The sequence below is a fragment of the Mesoplodon mirus genome (assembly GCF_964341445.2).
Source record: "Mesoplodon mirus genome assembly, contig: SUPER_14_unloc_2, whole genome shotgun sequence".
NCBI classification, from domain to species: Eukaryota; Metazoa; Chordata; class Mammalia; order Artiodactyla; family Ziphiidae; genus Mesoplodon; species Mesoplodon mirus.
The window spans coordinates 2,621,968-2,642,348 of record NW_028295783.1 but is presented as its reverse complement, the minus strand read 5'-3'; positions in this window follow the sequence as shown (position 1 = coordinate 2,642,348).

Genomic DNA, 20,381 nt, shown 5'->3' with positions numbered 1-20,381 from the left:
TTTGTCTAGGGATGGTGTCATATTGAAAGCAAGGAGGTTTTATTCCTTCAACAGGAACAATTTCCCAAAGGAGATCAAGGGAAGGGAAGGGTTTTCCAGAAACTGAGACCGCGTGAGCGGGGGTGAGAAATGGCCGCAGGGTCCTGCGGGGAGCTCTGAGAGCCACGGGCCACGTGGCGCCTGCGTGCATTAAATGTAGGCGAGTAGCTTGCCGTGGGAGAGGGGTGGTCACCCCAGAGCTCCAGCTAGAGGCCTCTGCCCCAGATTAGAGCCCAGTAGCTCCTACCAGGCCTAGGGCCCTGGAGACTGTAGGATGGGCCCTGGGAATGGAGCTCTAGACAGCAGGCAGATTTCCAGGCAGTGGCTGGGACAGGCTGGGGAAGGCAATGACTGCCCCTGACCATTCAGAATATTTTGCCCTATGTTCCTGTGTCTGTGTGTGTGTGAGTGAGTGTGTGTGTGTGTGTGTGTGTGTGTGTGGTAGTGCAGAGAAGAGCGAGATGAATGGGGGTAGAGTGCTTACCAGATATAAAGTCTGCGTGGTAAAGTTCTTGTCACCCTGCGTGGACCTGGCTGACACTCGGTGTACGTAAGAGTGTATACAGAATTCTTGTTAGGGGTGTTTTATGAGACAGTAACTCATACACCCATGTACACTCTGATGCAGCAAAAATATCACACACCCCACATATAACTTCCTTAGTAAACCACACACAGCACATGGAGGTATATACACGCATCCCTCCTATACTACGTTCTCATACAACCCACCTGTATCACAATCCTCTCCTCCAACACCAAACGCTGGAGATGAGATATGTATATAGACACACACACTATATATATAGGACACACACACACACACACACACACTATATACATGTATCTCCTCAACTCTTGCACAAACACAGCTAACTTCAGCCATCTCTAAATACCTCTATAAGAACCAGTCACGTGTCATACACACCACACTTATAACACATTCTTGAGTAATGCCAGACCCGCTTTGTACAAACCACAGTAAACCACAGTCTCAGTAACCCATGTCAGGATTGCCAGAGAAAATATGGGCTATCCAGTTCAATTTGAATTCCAGATAAACAACAAGTAATTTTTCAGTATCCGTATGTCCCACATATTGTATGGGCTATACTTACACTAAAACTAAGTCAGGCCAAATACTGCATGGGAATACTTACACTAAAAGATTATTCTGGGTTTATCTGAAACTGAAATTTAACTGGGTGCCTTGTATTCTTGTTCGCTAAGTCTGGCAACCCTTATATACTTACCACCAGCTGATGTATTATATATTTATTGTAGTTTTGTTTAGTGTGTGTCTTCCCCTACTAGAATGTGCAGCGTTACCAAAGACTACAACAATGGAAGAGTGCCGGATACACAGGAGTAGCTGCTTACTGAATCTTGGTGAATGAATGAATGAACACACACCATAAATACAAGCCACACCATGTAATGAGGAAACGTTACATGTCCCAGAATTCCTGACTTGTGAACAGAAACCATGCACACAAAGGCCACAGACACAGATAGACACGTCTGCACTGTGCTCCCCATGCCAACCCCACACTTACCACAGACTTAACTGATACACATCACTCACTCTTCCCACACACTCACAGTCACCACCGAGGCCTACATTACCAACTAGACAGTGAGAGAATAAGTATTGATTGGAATTAAATCCTGGAGGATCCACTGGGAACCACACTCTCAACTGTGTGTATTCACTGCACCTGACACGTGTCACACACTCAGTAAATATTTGTGGACAGAGGACTGATGAACCCACCCTGAGCCTTTCATTCCTCCCTCAGGAATCTCGAAGTCACAAGAGGATCCCCCTCGGCTTGGATCCACTGTGGTGGCCCAAGGCTGCAGCCCAGGGGCAGTGGAGGTCTCCTCTGCCTCTAAATACTTCTTCTGTACTTCTACTCTGCGCAAGCTCAGCTACGCTGGTAAGGGCGTGGGGCTCCTCAGGTGACGGGGTGCTTGGCTGTGAAGCAGGAGGCACACAGATCCCAGGGAGGCTGAGAGGAAATCCAGGGTCATCAGAGGTGATGAGGGCTCTGTGGAGGAGCCTGGGCAGGATGGCTGAGCTGTTCCGAGGGCGTGGATGCCAGCTGAGTCTGGGGGTGTGTGTGTGAATACTGCTACTACCATGGTGGGGAAGTCAAGGATCAGGGGCCGGAAAGGTCTGGGCTTGAGGTGGAGGGAAGAGGGACCAGATTAAGCATCTTCAGAGGAAAATGTAGGCTTTGTCTTTGCCTTTGCTTCCAGAGAAGGACAGAGTTCTGCATCATACACCTCCAGCCTGAGAGCAGGACCATCCAGCTCAGGTGCACACAGCTCACACATACACGCGCCCTCCAGGCACAGCCCTTCTCAGTGCACATCAACCCCAAGCACGTGCTCCACAGTACTCTCCTGCACCACAGCCCCATTCCACAAGGAATGCACCACCGATATTCCCAAACTCACACTCCTCATCGTACACGCATCCAGCCGCATCCCTCACATACTACAGCCCTCACCACCATACTCCACACCCCTGTATACAGACACCGCTCCAGTATACACCCCCACGCACATGAAAAGCCCACAGATGACACCAGATACACCACTCCGTCCTACGGCCAACGAACACCAAGCTCACGACATTGCTATGTCGTGCCAATGTCCCTCTCTCGTCTACCACACCTGCTCCCTCAGCTTCCGGCATGGCCCATGCATGTTATTATGATTTTAATTTCCTTTTTCAGGAATCCGGAGATTTCATCGAGACACTGCCCAGCCTAGACCACCCCTAGCCCAGGATCAGGAAGAAGGAGAGACCGCTTCCCCATCACACTGTGTCTCCTCCTCACCCTCTTCACCCTGTAAGAACTATCTGCACCCAGACAAAGAGGAAAGGGGCATGAAAATATACTACATGCAGGTACAAGTGAACAAGGGTGTCGCTGTCTCCTGGAAGACAAAGAAACCCTTGGAGTTGCCTGAAAAGCAGCTGAGGATAGAAGAAGTGACCCTTCCTGAGGATGTGTGCGCAGTAGCCACTGACCCCTCTTCTGATGTGTCCACCGAAAGCCTCCTGTCTGACAGTGAGCCCACTGGGGAGGAGAAAGAGTATGAGGAAAGGGCAGAGCCAGGCAGCCCATCAGGGTCACCTGCTGTCGAGGAGAGACCCAGCGCCAAGACAGCGGACTGGATGCTGACCATGGAGACCGGCTTCAGGTGCATGGCCTGCTGCCGGGTCTTCCCCACCTTGGAGATCCTCCAGCAGCACGTGAAGGGCGGCGTCCTGCAGGGCTTCAGCTGCCGTGCCTTTCATCTCACCATGGCCCAGCGGATGGGCAATGTGGAATCCGAGAGCACCCCTGAGGAAGAGGATGAGGAGGAGGAGGAGGAGAACGAGGAGGAGGAGGAGGAGGAGGAGGAGGAGGAGAAGGAGGTAGAGAAGCAAGAAGAAAAGGAGAATGAGGGAGAGCAGCCCACGGGGGAAGGCCCCAGCCCAAAGTGACCCCGCAGGCAGGGTCTTTTCTCTCCTTTGAGTTCCAAACAGCAACTGAGATTCATGGGACAGAAGATCCTGGAAGACGGTGTGGCCGTCCCTTGGAAGAGGTAAGGCTTGAGGCTGGCAGTCTTCTGAGCCTATGTCACGAGGGCCCAGAGGAGTCTAAGGGAAGGGGCCGCACACATGTGCTGGTTTACCTAATGGCTCTGCAGTTGCATCAAATGGGACACACCCAGCACTAACAAAGGCATTGACCTCTGTTGACGTAAACAAGAAGGTGGAGCCTTTTCCTAGGAGTTTTCTCAGGGTCTGCACGATGGACCTCAACTCTTAGAGGACGTACCTCCAGCAGCTCCTTCTCGGCAGAGAGAGCCAGGAGTGGTCTCAAGAGAGGACAGGGGCCCTTGCAGGACCAGAACTTTGAGGTCTGAGAGCCTTGGGCCTGAGCCGAGATCTCACCCGGACCACTGGACCTAGCCTTCTGTGACAAAGGGGAATATGAAAGAGAGTCACGTGGAAATGAGGTCCCCCGAGATATGGAAATGTTCCAGAAACTTAGTTGCGTGGTAGTTGATCTGGAGCCAAGCTCACTGTGGTGTGTGTGGCTCTGAGCATTAAGGCAATGCTGGAGGGTAACCCTGACCAGCAGAGCTTGGAGTGCTTCTTGTCTCTTCCTGTTCTACCTCATTTGTTTTATCCCTTCCAGGGAGAAGAAAGGACCCTCGGGAGAGTAGCAGACAGAATGCCGTGGTCTGAAGGAGGATGAAGGGACCGGCACTCAGTCTAACATCATATGACAATAGAAGCGTCCTATGCAATAAAGGGCATTTTCCAAACCTTTCCTGGAGCTTTTATTTAATGACATTTTTCTATCTATGCATCTATCTGTCATCTACATCTGTATCTTTCAAGGTTTGTGAACAAGCTTTCACATAAGCACTAGAGACGTCCGCCAGCATTTTCCAGAAGAGGCCTGCAAATTGCTGGGGACTCCTCACAAATAGGGAACGGCCACAACCCCTGCCACACAGACTATGCGCGTGGCCCTCCTGATGTACTCCCACTCTCTCTCTGAATTTCCCAACGTCTGAGATGAGGGTGCTGGCTGGAGGCAATGATCACGTGCAGGCTGAATCTTCTCCAGATTCTGATTCTCTTCCTGGGCATATCGTCCTTAAGCACAGTCTCCATGTCCCTGGCCACACTGATCTCTCTCCTTCAGTCCTTCCCTCCCTCCCTCTCCTGCCTCCCAGTGCAGAGAGTACTTTTTTGCATTTGAGACGACATTTATTTTTGGTTCACAGAATTCTCACCTGTTCTACTGTGGCCTCCGTTGTGAACATTCCAAAGCTGACACTTTTCTGTTTTTCTCCCTCATTTCTGCTGAGTCTTTACCTTCCTAATGCAGTGAACTCACAGTGCCTAGCTGACTGGATGGGGAAAAAAATCCAGGGAGCAAAGAGAAATAATAAAAGAATATATCAGTTAATTTTTCATAGTGTTATCCAACTACATATTTTTAAAATTTTGGAATAATATTAGGAATCTTCTCTTTATAAAAAACTGAATTATCGGGCTTCCCTGGTGGAGCAGTGGTTAAGAATATGCCTGCGAATGCAGGGGTCATGGGTTCGAGCCCTGGTCTGGGAAGATCCCACGTGCCACGGAGTAACTAAGCCCGCGCGCCACAACTACTGAGCCTGCGCTCTAGAGCCCGTGTGCCACATCAACCGAGCCCACGTGCCACAACTACGGAAGCCTGCGTGCCTAGAGACCATGCTCCGCAACAAGAGAAGCCACTGCAATGAGAAGCCCGTGCACCACAGCCAAGAGGAGTCCCCGCTCAATGCAACTAGAGAACGCCCGCTAGCAGCAACAAAGACCCAATGCAGCCCCAAATAAATTAATTAATTTTTAAAAATTGAATTAGTTTCAAGGGTACAATGTATAAAAGTACAATAAAAGCCCACCTTCATAACCCCCCAACCCCACTCTCAAGATGGAATCGATATGCTGTGATACAATTTATAGTCGTAGTACTACTCCTCCTCCCACCACATCCGAAATCCTCTGAGCCAGGTGCAGCAGCTTCCTTTCACAATGCTAGGACCCGCCACAAGACACATGATAATCCCTTTGGACATTTCAAGGAGCGGCACCAAGGGAACAGTACCGGGGAAATGCCACTGACAGCTCAGAATATCCATGGCATTTCTAGAGCCTCGGCACTGCTCTCGCTCTGGGAATGAAGGTCCAAAAAGCACATCGGAGAATGTTCATAGTTGTAAACAAGCTCCACCTTTGAAACACAATCTACATAGAACCACATATACAAGCCTGCACGATGGATGAAGCCAAGGTCTCCTCCATGATTTCCCTTCTGACCACCTTATTGTCTCCTCAACCATAAAAGGTGAACTTGAAACTCAGGACCTTGCCTTGTCACCAGAAACATCCAAGCTTGGATCAGTCTTTCTAAGACCAGATACTTGCTCTCTGAACTATTAGAGACTTGTCACATACACACAGGTAGAACAGGATTATTTCTATCTACCTGGGGACTTGGAGTCTTTCACATTGCTCCTGTTAAAACTCTCACAACAGCAAAACTTTACCTACAAAGGGTTCAAGCTATGACACTCCCAACTTCCACAAACCTCCTCAGCTCTTGTGAGTCACATGCAGCCAATTCCAGGAATTGGAAACATGGTTGTGAGGATGAAACTGACTTTGGGGCTCCCCTTGGATATGGTCTTCCAGACTTACCAAAAGGCCATTAAGAGGAAGGTTTACCCCACCTCAGGGAAACCCGAGGCAGTACTTGCAGTCAAGGGCTGGCCATGGCTTCTGAGCTACATCCAAAAAGAATTTCATACTGTACCTGGATCTGCTGAAGCCATTTCTGACTGTCCGAGAGCCAGCATGTACCGTTCCTCAACTGCCTCCATTGTGGATCATCAGTAGGGCTGTCAGATTTAGGACATAAAAATACAGGATACCCAGTTAAACTTGAACTTCACATGAATAATAAGTCATTATTTTTAGTATAAGTAGATCCTATGAACTATTTGGGGCATACTTATCTTCAAAATGTACTCGTTGTTTTTCAAACATTCATATTTAACTAAACAGTCTATATTTTATCTGTCAACCCTACTCAGCAGAAATGATGGAGGCTCATAGAGATCCAGGAGACGCCTCAGCGCCTCCTCAGCTTTTATTTCTACGTCCTGGACAGCGAGCACGAACCTTCCACTCCCAGTCAGTGGCTAGAATGGAGGATATTCTCTGTTTTAGAGCTTTTTCTACTTGTCATTGTTATTATCTTCCTTATTTTAAAGAGATGTTTATTTTTTCCCAATCTCAATAGCTCATCCAAAAGTATTTCAAAGTTCATTAGAGAAGGGAAAAACAATATGGTTCTGAAAAGTGAAGGAAACCGCCTGGTGTTTAGTAAAGAAGTAGTAGGGAGACTGAAAAAGCCAAACTTAATAAGCAGATCTCTCCAAGGGTATTTTCAGAGCTTGATACCCTCCCACACCCTGAAAATATTATTACATCAAGAATGTAGAACTGCTAACCAAATGTAAGGCTCCCATATGATTCTATCAAACTGAGGATGCTTCTTTACTAAGCAGTGAGCACACTTGCTGTCCCAGGGACCTTGGCAGTTGCAACGTAGGGCTCTTCCCTTTGGGATGGAAACAGCAAGTTTTCCTGTGGTCTACACGCTGGCCCCAAAAATACTACACTCCCAATACTTGTCAACTTTAAGTATTTTTCTACATATCTCCATTTTTCTGTTACTATTTGGACTACATCCTAGACTTGACACTACATAAATTGCATTCAAGAAGCTATTTTTAAAAGTTGGTAGGAAACCTTAAATCTATGGCTTGCAGTCCCTGGCTTACTTTCATCCAGGTGCATAAGGGTTTTCAAAAGTAGTCAGGTTAGTTACCCTGTATCACAGCCCCACGCTTGTGTCACAGATATAAAAATGGAACATGATATTTAAGGTTTTAGTTGCCAAATCATCAAGCCTCCCAGACAGAGGCAATAGAGCAAAATGATTACAGAGGCATGGATTTTGATTTGCTCCAGTGTCTTGGGCAAGTCACTTGGCCTCTGTATTTATTTGTACTTATCTGCACTTATCTGTCACTTGGGGGTCATAATTGTACCTGGTCCATGGGTACGCTGTACAAATGATCTGTAAAGTAGTTACAAGAAACCGACACAGAGTAAGCACTCCACAGACATTGGCTATTAGCTATTGGAAATAGTTCTCCGTGAAACAGATGACATTATCCGTGGATGACTCGGTGGGAGACAGTGAATCACAGAATCACAGCATGTTGAAAGTGACCTAGTTCACACTCTAATGTGAAAAGAAGAAAAGTGTGCATGGGTAGAAAATGTCTGAAACTTTACACAACAAAGAGTTCATCATGTTAACTTGGAGGATTAGAATAAATCAGGAAAGGAGGAAAGAAAAACTTGAGTGTAATTCAATTTCTCTATCATTTGTGTTTCTACACTGAGACTCTGAATACACTGGAAGTGCAGTTTTTTTTAATGTGGCGGGATAAAGGTTTTCAAGTTTTCCTGATCCATCCGTATTATTATCTCAGAATTGCTGGCATTTCTTGCCATCTTTGGATCTACACCCATGTGAGTCAGTGGGCCATTCTGGACGGAGGAGATAATAGAGCAGAAGTGAAGTGAGAGAAAAGGAGAGACAAGATTTTCTCTTTTCTCTTCAAAGAGGAAAGGTCTTTGGAATGGGAACAACTCACAACCAAACTTTGGGGAAAGGATGTGATGGAAAATGAGACAAACATCCTACCCCTGTGATGAGAAGGATTCCCTGGGCTGGATGGAGGGAGGTCACAGGTGGCTGGACAAGGAAACCAACTAGGGAGAAACACACACAAGTGCAGAGCAAACACCCTGAGGCCACTCAGCCTGACTCCATGCAAACATGTGTCCAGCAGCCAACCCTTCACCTGTGGCTCCCCAGCAAGACAGGTACCTCGGGGGTGCCAACTCATTCTGAGTCCATTATGCCTGGCCATTCATAAACCGCTGTCTAACGTGTGAGGAATAAACTCTCAATGTTTATGAGGAAATTGCGGAAGGAGATTGAAAGGTTACTTAAACGAAAAAAAAAAGAAGTTCAGGAAGGCAAGATGGTAGAGAGACAAGAAAAAGACCTTAAAAGATAGAAAGGATTTGCCAAAGAAGAGAAAGCAAAAGAAATGATTCCGAATGGGTTAACCTGCAGCTAGGAAGTTAAGGAAGATTATTGATGGGTGAAGACTATGGAATAAAGTGAATAAAATTTCTCAGAAGTTGCTGAGAATATGGTAAGCAGCATGATTATCAAATTATGAATTGGCTGCAATGGCATTCTAGGGGGACACTAGGAAGGTGAAGCAAATGTTCCTGAGATGACAGTAGCAGGTGGAAAGTTGTTTCAGGGGAAGATCAGTCTTGCAGAGGGTGTATCAGAGGAGGGCAAGTGTGAGCAAGCAAGGAAATACTAAGTGTATACGGTTCCTTCACTGAGTGCACCCAGCCCCGCGGTCAGCCTTGAGAACAAGCAGGACTTCAGGTACTGGAGCTACATTTCAGTCATCAAGACTTGAGAAGACACCCTTAACTCAGGTCTTCTCTTCAAACTCCATCTTTCCTTCTTGACCTTCATTTGGCCTCTTCCCTTACCCTCCAGCTGTGGACTGAGGCCACAGAGCAAGATGGGTCACTAGTGTCCTCCATCCCCTGGCGACTGTGGTTCACATCAGTGGAGTACCAAAGGCAATAACCAAGTAACAGACACAAGAGTGTATGAAGAAGAAGAGATTCTGATAAGGCTTTCTGTGACAGTGTGGGCCAAGTCGGCTCTATATGGCTGGTATCACGTGAATTATGAGCAGCCTTAGGGGAGAAGTCCTCAGAAGGCAGAGCCTGGCTCTCGAGAGGCTCTGCGTGCTCACAGCCCACTCCAAGACCTCAGTTACAGCTTCGGCCCCCAATATCTCTCCCTCTGCCTGCTCACAGTTTTTGAAGTCTTCTTTCCTCCACATTTCTCTTGAGAGGTGGAGGAGGAAGATGAGCTTCAGGCCAGCTCAGACTCCCCTGGGATCCCAGCAGGATGCCTATCATTAACCTCCCACCTTCTAGGAAGCTCCTAAGATCTTCACATTTGGGGCAGTTCTCATTTCAGCTGTGTTTCAAATTGCTGGCTGGAGACGGCCTGTTGGAAGGTGGCTAAAAGCAAGTAGCAATCCTTCGGGCAGCCTGGCCCTTCTCGACTGTCAGACATCTTCAGGGATATTCTAGGAAATGTTGTTTGTTCTAGAGAAGGGAGGGAAACAATCCAATTGTCCAATAATGCTTGAATGGAAAATAAATGATGCTATATGCATGTGATCACATAATATCAAACAGTCAAAAATCAAAGACCTAGATCTATATGGATTCACGTGGATAAATCTTGAAAACATAATATTGATTGAAAGAAAATAAGATAAACAACGTTAGATTGTGATAACAGGTATGTAAGTGTTTAAATATTTAAGTCAATTCAACATATTGCTTCTATATATAGAGATGCAAGAAAATAAACTTTATCCAAAGAACACATTATTTACATTTAATATGCTCATTTATCTAGGAGACCCAAAAGAACCCACAGATAAACTAGCAGGAACTAATAAGACGGTTCAACAAGGCACACACATACAAGATCAATAAATTTTAAAAGTCAATCAGGCTCCTCTACACTGGCGATAACAAATTAGAAACTATAAAAGAAAATAAGAAAAAAAGAAGATCTAAAAATTGTCACAAGAGCTGTATAAATTATTTAGAGCTAAGCATACGTAGAAGGCAATATAACTAACAAACTGAGTACGAACAGTTAAACTCCGCCCATCCCAAGGTTAGGAAAAGACTGTTGTTACTTTATGAGAACAGACCCTCTTCTTAAGGAGCAGATCAGTAAGTGAGAGTGAATCAAAGAAACACAGCATTTGAAAAGTCAGCTAGTCCAAGCCTCTTGATCGCACATACAGAAGCTGAAGCCCAGATAGGTTGAGTTACTTGCTAAAGGGCCCAATGTCCTGACTCAAGGACTAGCATTTTTCACTCAGTCGCAAGACACAATCAAATGCAGTACCTTGGAAAGAGATGGGGAAAAAATGAAGAAATCAATTATATAGTTCCTCATCTTTAAGTACAGAAATAGCCGTGACAAAATTACACGTATTGAGGGAAAATTGAAGTGCAGAGTTTAAAATGTCAATAATCCACAGGGAAACTGGAGACCATTTAAAACATTCATATTAAATCTCTCTAGAAAAGACATTAAAAGATCTCCAATCAAAATGTGAATTTTATAATAGACATGGTATGATACAATTTATAATAGATATGGTAGGAACCTTTCCCTTTCACGGGAAAGCTTCGGCTGGGAAAAAGGAATTGTTCTTGAAAATGGGGCCTGTGCTATTGCAGACACTGTGCTCAACCTAGGTCCACCGAATGCTCTGATGTCATCACTGAGGTCACAGAATTCCACTGTGAGCCTGGCAACCTTGCAAACATAACAGCCCTGGTGAGCACTAGGCACTACTGCTGGTTCACCAAGTGGTACAAGTTTTTCAGCCATTTAGGAGACTTGACTATTTTTGTTTGTATTGAATCATTTCAACGGATTGCCCAAGAGCCAAGAAGGGCCAACCTGTAGGGAAGAGGAGGAGTTGGACATCTCTTGAGGCATCTTCTAAGGGAGACTTCTAGTTGGTACGATGGAACGGCGACAAAAGAGGAAACATCTGGAAAATGAAGAGTCCCAGGAAACTGCCGAGAACGGAGGAGGTATGTGGGGGGCAACTTGTCTGGGGCACATGGGTTTCTGCCAAACTGAAGCTTCTCTAGGAAGCGGGGGACTGAGAACGTGTCACCTGTGAAGCAGGGAGCGAGAGACCTTGTCTCACTGATGCTGCCGTATCTATCCGGAGGGTCCCTGTGGTGTGAGACGGCACAGAACGGCCAGATGCCCCCTGGGAGATGGGTGGTCAGCTCCGCTGGTCTGAGGACTCTCTCCTGGGGCAGCCGGGCCTGGAGCTTTGTCGGACTCACAGCAGGCTGCATCCTGCTTGCACAGACCTAGAGGTGCAGCTTTTCTCAGTCCCCGATTTCTCTCTTATGCTCTTGGATCTTTCGCTGGGGTCATGAGGTGGGGGATGTGAAGGATGCAAGGATGCTGAGAGAGACCCATGAGTTGCTTGGCCTCTTTTACCAAAGTGGAAAGAGAAGCCCCATGAGTTGAAGGCCCAGTTGAAAAATATCTTGACAAGTGGAATGCACTTTGAAAGAAGATTGTTTGTCTAGGGATGGTGTCATATTGAAAGCAAGGAGGTTTTATTCCTTCAACAGGAACAATTTCCCAAAGGAGATCAAGGGAAGGGAAGGGTTTTCCAGAAACTGAGACCGCGTGAGCGGGGGTGAGAAATGGCCTCAGGGTCCTGCGGGGAGCTCTGAGAGCCACGGGCCACGTGGCGCCTGCGTGCATTAAATGTAGGCGAGTAGCTTGCCGTGGGAGAGGGGTGGTCACCCCAGAGCTCCAGCTAGAGGCCTCTGCCCCAGATTAGAGCCCAGTAGCTCCTACCAGGCCTAGGGCCCTGGAGACTGTAGGATGGGCCCTGGGAATGGAGCTCTAGACAGCAGGCAGATTTCCAGGCAGTGGCTGGGACAGGCTGGGGAAGGCAATGACTGCCCCTGACCATTCAGAATATTTTGCCCTATGTTCCTGTGTCTGTGTGTGTGTGAGTGAGTGTGTGTGTGTGTGTGTGTGTGTGTGTGGTAGTGCAGAGAAGAGCGAGATGAATGGGGGTAGAGTGCTTACCAGATATAAAGTCTGCGTGGTAAAGTTCTTGTCACCCTGCGTGGACCTGGCTGACACTCGGTGTACGTAAGAGTGTATACAGAATTCTTGTTAGGGGTGTTTTATGAGACAGTAACTCATACACCCATGTACACTCTGATGCAGCAAAAATATCACACACCCCACATATAACTTCCTTAGTAAACCACACACAGCACATGGAGGTATATACACGCATCCCTCCTATACTACGTTCTCATACAACCCACCTGTATCACAATCCTCTCCTCCAACACCAAACGCTGGAGATGAGATATGTATATAGACACACACACTATATATATAGGACACACACACACACACACACACACTATATACATGTATCTCCTCAACTCTTGCACAAACACAGCTAACTTCAGCCATCTCTAAATACCTCTATAAGAACCAGTCACGTGTCATACACACCACACTTATAACACATTCTTGAGTAATGCCAGACCCGCTTTGTACAAACCACAGTAAACCACAGTCTCAGTAACCCATGTCAGGATTGCCAGAGAAAATATGGGCTATCCAGTTCAATTTGAATTCCAGATAAACAACAAGTAATTTTTCAGTATCCGTATGTCCCACATATTGTATGGGCTATACTTACACTAAAACTAAGTCAGGCCAAATACTGCATGGGAATACTTACACTAAAAGATTATTCTGGGTTTATCTGAAACTGAAATTTAACTGGGTGCCTTGTATTCTTGTTCGCTAAGTCTGGCAACCCTTATATACTTACCACCAGCTGATGTATTATATATTTATTGTAGTTTTGTTTAGTGTGTGTCTTCCCCTACTAGAATGTGCAGCGTTACCAAAGACTACAACAATGGAAGAGTGCCGGATACACAGGAGTAGCTGCTTACTGAATCTTGGTGAATGAATGAATGAACACACACCATAAATACAAGCCACACCATGTAATGAGGAAACGTTACATGTCCCAGAATTCCTGACTTGTGAACAGAAACCATGCACACAAAGGCCACAGACACAGATAGACACGTCTGCACTGTGCTCCCCATGCCAACCCCACACTTACCACAGACTTAACTGATACACATCACTCACTCTTCCCACACACTCACAGTCACCACCGAGGCCTACATTACCAACTAGACAGTGAGAGAATAAGTATTGATTGGAATTAAATCCTGGAGGATCCACTGGGAACCACACTCTCAACTGTGTGTATTCACTGCACCTGACACGTGTCACACACTCAGTAAATATTTGTGGACAGAGGACTGATGAACCCACCCTGAGCCTTTCATTCCTCCCTCAGGAATCTCGAAGTCACAAGAGGATCCCCCTCGGCTTGGATCCACTGTGGTGGCCCAAGGCTGCAGCCCAGGGGCAGTGGAGGTCTCCTCTGCCTCTAAATACTTCTTCTGTACTTCTACTCTGCGCAAGCTCAGCTACGCTGGTAAGGGCGTGGGGCTCCTCAGGTGACGGGGTGCTTGGCTGTGAAGCAGGAGGCACACAGATCCCAGGGAGGCTGAGAGGAAATCCAGGGTCATCAGAGGTGATGAGGGCTCTGTGGAGGAGCCTGGGCAGGATGGCTGAGCTGTTCCGAGGGCGTGGATGCCAGCTGAGTCTGGGGGTGTGTGTGTGAATACTGCTACTACCATGGTGGGGAAGTCAAGGAGCAGGGGCCGGAAAGGTCTGGGCTTGAGGTGGAGGGAAGAGGGACCAGATTAAGCATCTTCAGAGGAAAATGTAGGCTTTGTCTTTGCCTTTGCTTCCAGAGAAGGACAGAGTTCTGCATCATACACCTCCAGCCTGAGAGCAGGACCATCCAGCTCAGGTGCACACAGCTCACACATACACGCGCCCTCCAGGCACAGCCCTTCTCAGTGCACATCAACCCCAAGCACGTGCTCCACAGTACTCTCCTGCACCTCAGCCCCATTCCACAAGGAATGCACCACCGATATTCCCAAACTCACACTCCTCATCGTACACGCATCCAGCCGCATCCCTCACATACTACAGCCCTCACCACCATACTCCACACCCCTGTATACAGACACCGCTCCAGTATACACCCCCACGCACATGAAAAGCCCACAGATGACACCAGATACACCACTCCGTCCTACGGCCAACGAACACCAAGCTCACGACATTGCTATGTCGTGCCAATGTCCCTCTCTCGTCTACCACACCTGCTCCCTCAGCTTCCGGCATGGCCCATGCATGTTATTATGATTTTAATTTCCTTTTTCAGGAATCCGGAGATTTCATCGAGACACTGCCCAGCCTAGACCACCCCTAGCCCAGGATCAGGAAGAAGGAGAGACCGCTTCCCCATCACACTGTGTCTCCTCCTCACCCTCTTCACCCTGTAAGAACTATCTGCACCCAGACAAAGAGGAAAGGGGCATGAAAATATACTACATGCAGGTACAAGTGAACAAGGGTGTCGCTGTCTCCTGGAAGACAAAGAAACCCTTGGAGTTGCCTGAAAAGCAGCTGAGGATAGAAGAAGTGACCCTTCCTGAGGATGTGTGCGCAGTAGCCACTGACCCCTCTTCTGATGTGTCCACCGAAAGCCTCCTGTCTGACAGTGAGCCCACTGGGGAGGAGAAAGAGTATGAGGAAAGGGCAGAGCCAGGCAGCCCATCAGGGTCACCTGCTGTCGAGGAGAGACCCAGCGCCAAGACAGCGGACTGGATGCTGACCATGGAGACCGGCTTCAGGTGCATGGCCTGCTGCCGGGTCTTCCCCACCTTGGAGATCCTCCAGCAGCACGTGAAGGGCGGCGTCCTGCAGGGCTTCAGCTGCCGTGCCTTTCATCTCACCATGGCCCAGCGGATGGGCAATGTGGAATCCGAGAGCACCCCTGAGGAAGAGGATGAGGAGGAGGAGGAGGAGAACGAGGAGGAGGAGGAGGAGGAGGAGGAGGAGGAGAAGGAGGTAGAGAAGCAAGAAGAAAAGGAGAATGAGGGAGAGCAGCCCACGGGGGAAGGCCCCAGCCCAAAGAGACCCCGCAGGCAGGGTCTTTTCTCTCCTTTGAGTTCCAAACAGCAACTGAGATTCATGGGACAGAAGATCCTGGAAGACGGTGTGGCCGTCCCTTGGAAGAGGTAAGGCTTGAGGCTGGCAGTCTTCTGAGCCTATGTCACGAGGGCCCAGAGGAGTCTAAGGGAAGGGGCCGCACACATGTGCTGGTTTACCTAATGGCTCTGCAGTTGCATCAAATGGGACACACCCAGCACTAACAAAGGCATTGACCTCTGTTGACGTAAACAAGAAGGTGGAGCCTTTTCCTAGGAGTTTTCTCAGGGTCTGCACGATGGACCTCAACTCTTAGAGGACGTACCTCCAGCAGCTCCTTCTCGGCAGAGAGAGCCAGGAGTGGTCTCAAGAGAGGACAGGGGCCCTTGCAGGACCAGAACTTTGAGGTCTGAGAGCCTTGGGCCTGAGCCGAGATCTCACCCGGACCACTGGACCTAGCCTTCTGTGACAAAGGGGAATATGAAAGAGAGTCACGTGGAAATGAGGTCCCCCGAGATATGGAAATGTTCCAGAAACTTCGTTGCGTGGTAGTTGATCTGGAGCCAAGCTCACTGTGGTGTGTGTGGCTCTGAGCATTAAGGCAATGCTGGAGGGTAACCCTGACCAGCAGAGCTTGGAGTGCTTCTTGTCTCTTCCTGTTCTACCTCATTTGTTTTATCCCTTCCAGGGAGAAGAAAGGACCCTCGGGAGAGTAGCAGACAGAATGCCGTGGTCTGAAGGAGGATGAAGGGACCGGCACTCAGTCTAACATCATATGACAATAGAAGCGTCCTATGCAATAAAGGGCATTTTCCAAACCTTTCCTGTAGCTTTTATTTAAGGACATTTTTCTATCTATGCATCTATCTGTCATCTACATCTGTATCTTTCAAGGTTTGTGAACAAGCTTTCACATAAGCACTAGAGACGTCCACCAGCATTTTCCAGAAGAGGCCTGCAAATTGCTGGGGACTCCTCACAAATAGGGAACGGCCACAACCCCTGCCACACAGACTATGCGCGTGGCCCTCCTGATGTACTCCCACTCTCTCTCTGAATTTCCCAACGTCTGAGATGAGGGTGCTGGCTGGAGGCAATGATCACGTGCAGGCTGAATCTTCTCCAGATTCTGATTCTCTTCCTGGGCATATCGTCCTTAAGCACAGTCTCCATGTCCCTGGCCACACTGATCTCTCTCCTTCAGTCCTTCCCTCCCTCCCTCTCCTGCCTCCCAGTGCAGAGAGTACTTTTTTGCATTTGAGACGACATTTATTTTTGGTTCACAGAATTCTCACCTGTTCTACTGTGGCCTCCGTTGTGAACATTCCAAAGCTGACACTTTTCTGTTTTTCTCCCTCATTTCTGCTGAGTCTTTACCTTCCTAATGCAGTGAACTCACAGTGCCTAGCTGACTGGATGGGGAAAAATATCCAGGGAGCAAAGAGAAATAATAAAAGAATATATCAGTTAATTTTTCATAGTGTTATCCAACTACATATTTTTAAAATTTTGGAATAATATTAGGAATCTTCTCTTTATAAAAAACTGAATTATCGGGCTTCCCTGGTGGAGCAGTGGTTAAGAATATGCCTGCGAATGCAGGGGTCATGGGTTCGAGCCCTGGTCTGGGAAGATCCCACGTGCCACGGAGTAACTAAGCCCGCGTGCCACAACTACTGAGCCTGCGCTCTAGAGCCCGTGTGCCACATCAACCGAGCCCACGTGCCACAACTACGGAAGCCTGCGTGCCTAGAGACCATGCTCCGCAACAAGAGAAGCCACTGCAATGAGAAGCCCGTGCACCACAGCCAAGAGGAGTCCCCGCTCAATGCAACTAGAGAACGCCCGCTAGCAGCAACAAAGACCCAATGCAGCCCCAAATAAATTAATTAATTTTTAAAAATTGAATTAGTTTCAAGGGTACAATGTATAAAAGTACAATAAAAGCCCACCTTCATAACCCCCCAACCCCACTCTCAAGATGGAATCGATATGCTGTGATACAATTTATAGTCGTAGTACTACTCCTCCTCCCACCACATCCGAAATCCTCTGAGCCAGGTGCAGCAGCTTCCTTTCACAATGCTAGGACCCGCCACAAGACACATGATAATCCCTTTGGACATTTCAAGGAGCGGCACCAAGGGAACAGTACCGGGGAAATGCCACTGACAGCTCAGAATATCCATGGCATTTCTAGAGCCTCGGCACTGCTCTCGCTCTGGGAATGAAGGTCCAAAAAGCACATCGGAGAATGTTCATAGTTGTAAACAAGCTCCACCTTTGAAACACAATCTACATAGAACCACATATACAAGCCTGCACGATGGATGAAGCCAAGGTCTCCTCCATGATTTCCCTTCTGACCACCTTATTGTCTCCTCAACCATAAAAGGTGAACTTGAAACTCAGGACCTTGCCTTGTCACCAGAAACATCCAAGCTTGGATCAGTCTTTCTAAGACCAGATACTTGCTCTCTGAACTATTAGAGACTTGTCACATACACACAGGTAGAACAGGATTATTTCTATCTACCTGGGGACTTGGAGTCTTTCACATTGCTCCTGTTAAAACTCTCACAACAGCAAAACTTTACCTACAAAGGGTTCAAGCTATGACACTCCCAACTTCCACAAACCTCCTCAGCTCTTGTGAGTCACATGCAGCCAATTCCAGGAATTGGAAACATGGTTGTGAGGATGAAACTGACTTTGGGGCTCCCCTTGGATATGGTCTTCCAGACTTACCAAAAGGCCATTAAGAGGAAGGTTTACCCCACCTCAGGGAAACCCGAGGCAGTACTTGCAGTCAAGGGCTGGCCATGGCTTCTGAGCTACATCCAAAAAGAATTTCATACTGTACCTGGATCTGCTGAAGCCATTTCTGACTGTCCGAGAGCCAGCATGTACCGTTCCTCAACTGCCTCCATTGTGGATCATCAGTAGGGCTGTCAGATTTAGGACATAAAAATACAGGATACCCAGTTAAACTTGAACTTCACATGAATAATAAGTCATTATTTTTAGTATAAGTAGATCCTATGAACTATTTGGGGCATACTTATCTTCAAAATGTACTCGTTGTTTTTCAAACATTCATATTTAACTAAACAGTCTATATTTTATCTGTCAACCCTACTCAGCAGAAATGATGGAGGCTCATAGAGATCCAGGAGACGCCTCAGCGCCTCCTCAGCTTTTATTTCTACGTCCTGGACAGCGAGCACGAACCTTCCACTCCCAGTCAGTGGCTAGAATGGAGGATATTCTCTGTTTTAGAGCTTTTTCTACTTGTCATTGTTATTATCTTCCTTATTTTAAAGAGATGTTTATTTTTTCCCAATCTCAATAGCTCATCCAAAAGTATTTCAAAGTTCATTAGAGAAGGGAAAAACAATATGGTTCTGAAAAGTGAAGGAAACCGCCTGGTGTTTAGTAAAGAAGTAGTAGGGAGACTGAAAAAGCCAAACTTAATAAGCAGATCTCTCCAAGGGTATTTTCAGAGCTTGATACCCTCCCACACCCTGAAAATATTATTACATCAAGAATGTAGAACTGCTAACCAAATGTAAGGCTCCCATATGATTCTATCAAACTGAGGATGCTTCTTTACTAAGCAGTGAGCACACTTGCTGTCCCAGGGACCTTGGCAGTTGCAACGTAGGGCTCTTCCCTTTGGGATGGAAACAGCAAGTTTTCCTGTGGTCTACACGCTGGCCCCAAAAATACTACACTCCCAATACTTGTCAACTTTAAGTATTTTTCTACATATCTCCATTTTTCTGTTACTATTTGGACTACATCCTAGACTTGACACTACATAAATTGCATTCAAGAAGCTATTTTTAAAAGTTGGTAGGAAACCTTAAATCTATGGCTTGCAGTCCCTGGCTTACTTTCATCCAGGTGCATAAGGGTTTTCAAAAGTAGTCAGGTTAGTTACCCTGTATCACAGCCCCACGCTTGTGTCACAGATATAAAAATGGAACATGATATTTAAGGTTTTAGTTGCCAAATCATCAAGCCTCCCAGACAGAGGCAATAGAGCAAAATGATTACAGAGGCATGGATTTTGATTTGCTCCAGTGTCTTGGGCAAGTCACTTGGCCTCTGTATTTATTTGTACTTATCTGCACTTATCTGTCACTTGGGGGTCATAATTGTACCTGGTCCATGGGTACGCTGTACAAATGATCTGTAAAGTAGTTACAAGAAACCGACACAGAGTAAGCACTCCACAGACATTGGCTATTAGCTATTGGAAATAGTTCTCCGTGAAACAGATGACATTATCCGTGGATGACTCGGTGGGAGACAGTGAATCACAGAATCACAGCATGTTGAAAGTGACCTAGTTCACACTCTAATGTGAAAAGAAGAAAAGTGTGCATGGGTAGAAAATGTCTGAAACTTTACACAACAAAGAGTTCATCATGTTAACTTGGAGGATTAGAATAAATCAGGAAAGGAGGAAAGAAAAACTTGAGTGTAATTCAATTTCTCTATCATTTGTGTTTCTACACTGAGACTCTGAATACACTGGAAGTGCAATTTTTTTTAATGTGGCGGGATAAAGGTTTTCAAGTTTTCCTGATCCATCCGTATTATTATCTCAGAATTGCTGGCATTTCTTGCCATCTTTGGATCTACACCCATGTGAGTCAGTGGGCCATTCTGGACGGAGGAGATAATAGAGCAGAAGTGAAGTGAGAGAAAAGGAGAGACAAGATTTTCTCTTTTCTCTTCAAAGAGGAAAGGTCTTTGGAATGGGAACAACTCACAACCAAACTTTGGGGAAAGGATGTGATGGAAAATGAGACAAACATCCTACCCCTGTGATGAGAAGGATTCCCTGGGCTGGATGGAGGGAGGTCACAGGTGGCTGGACAAGGAAACCAACTA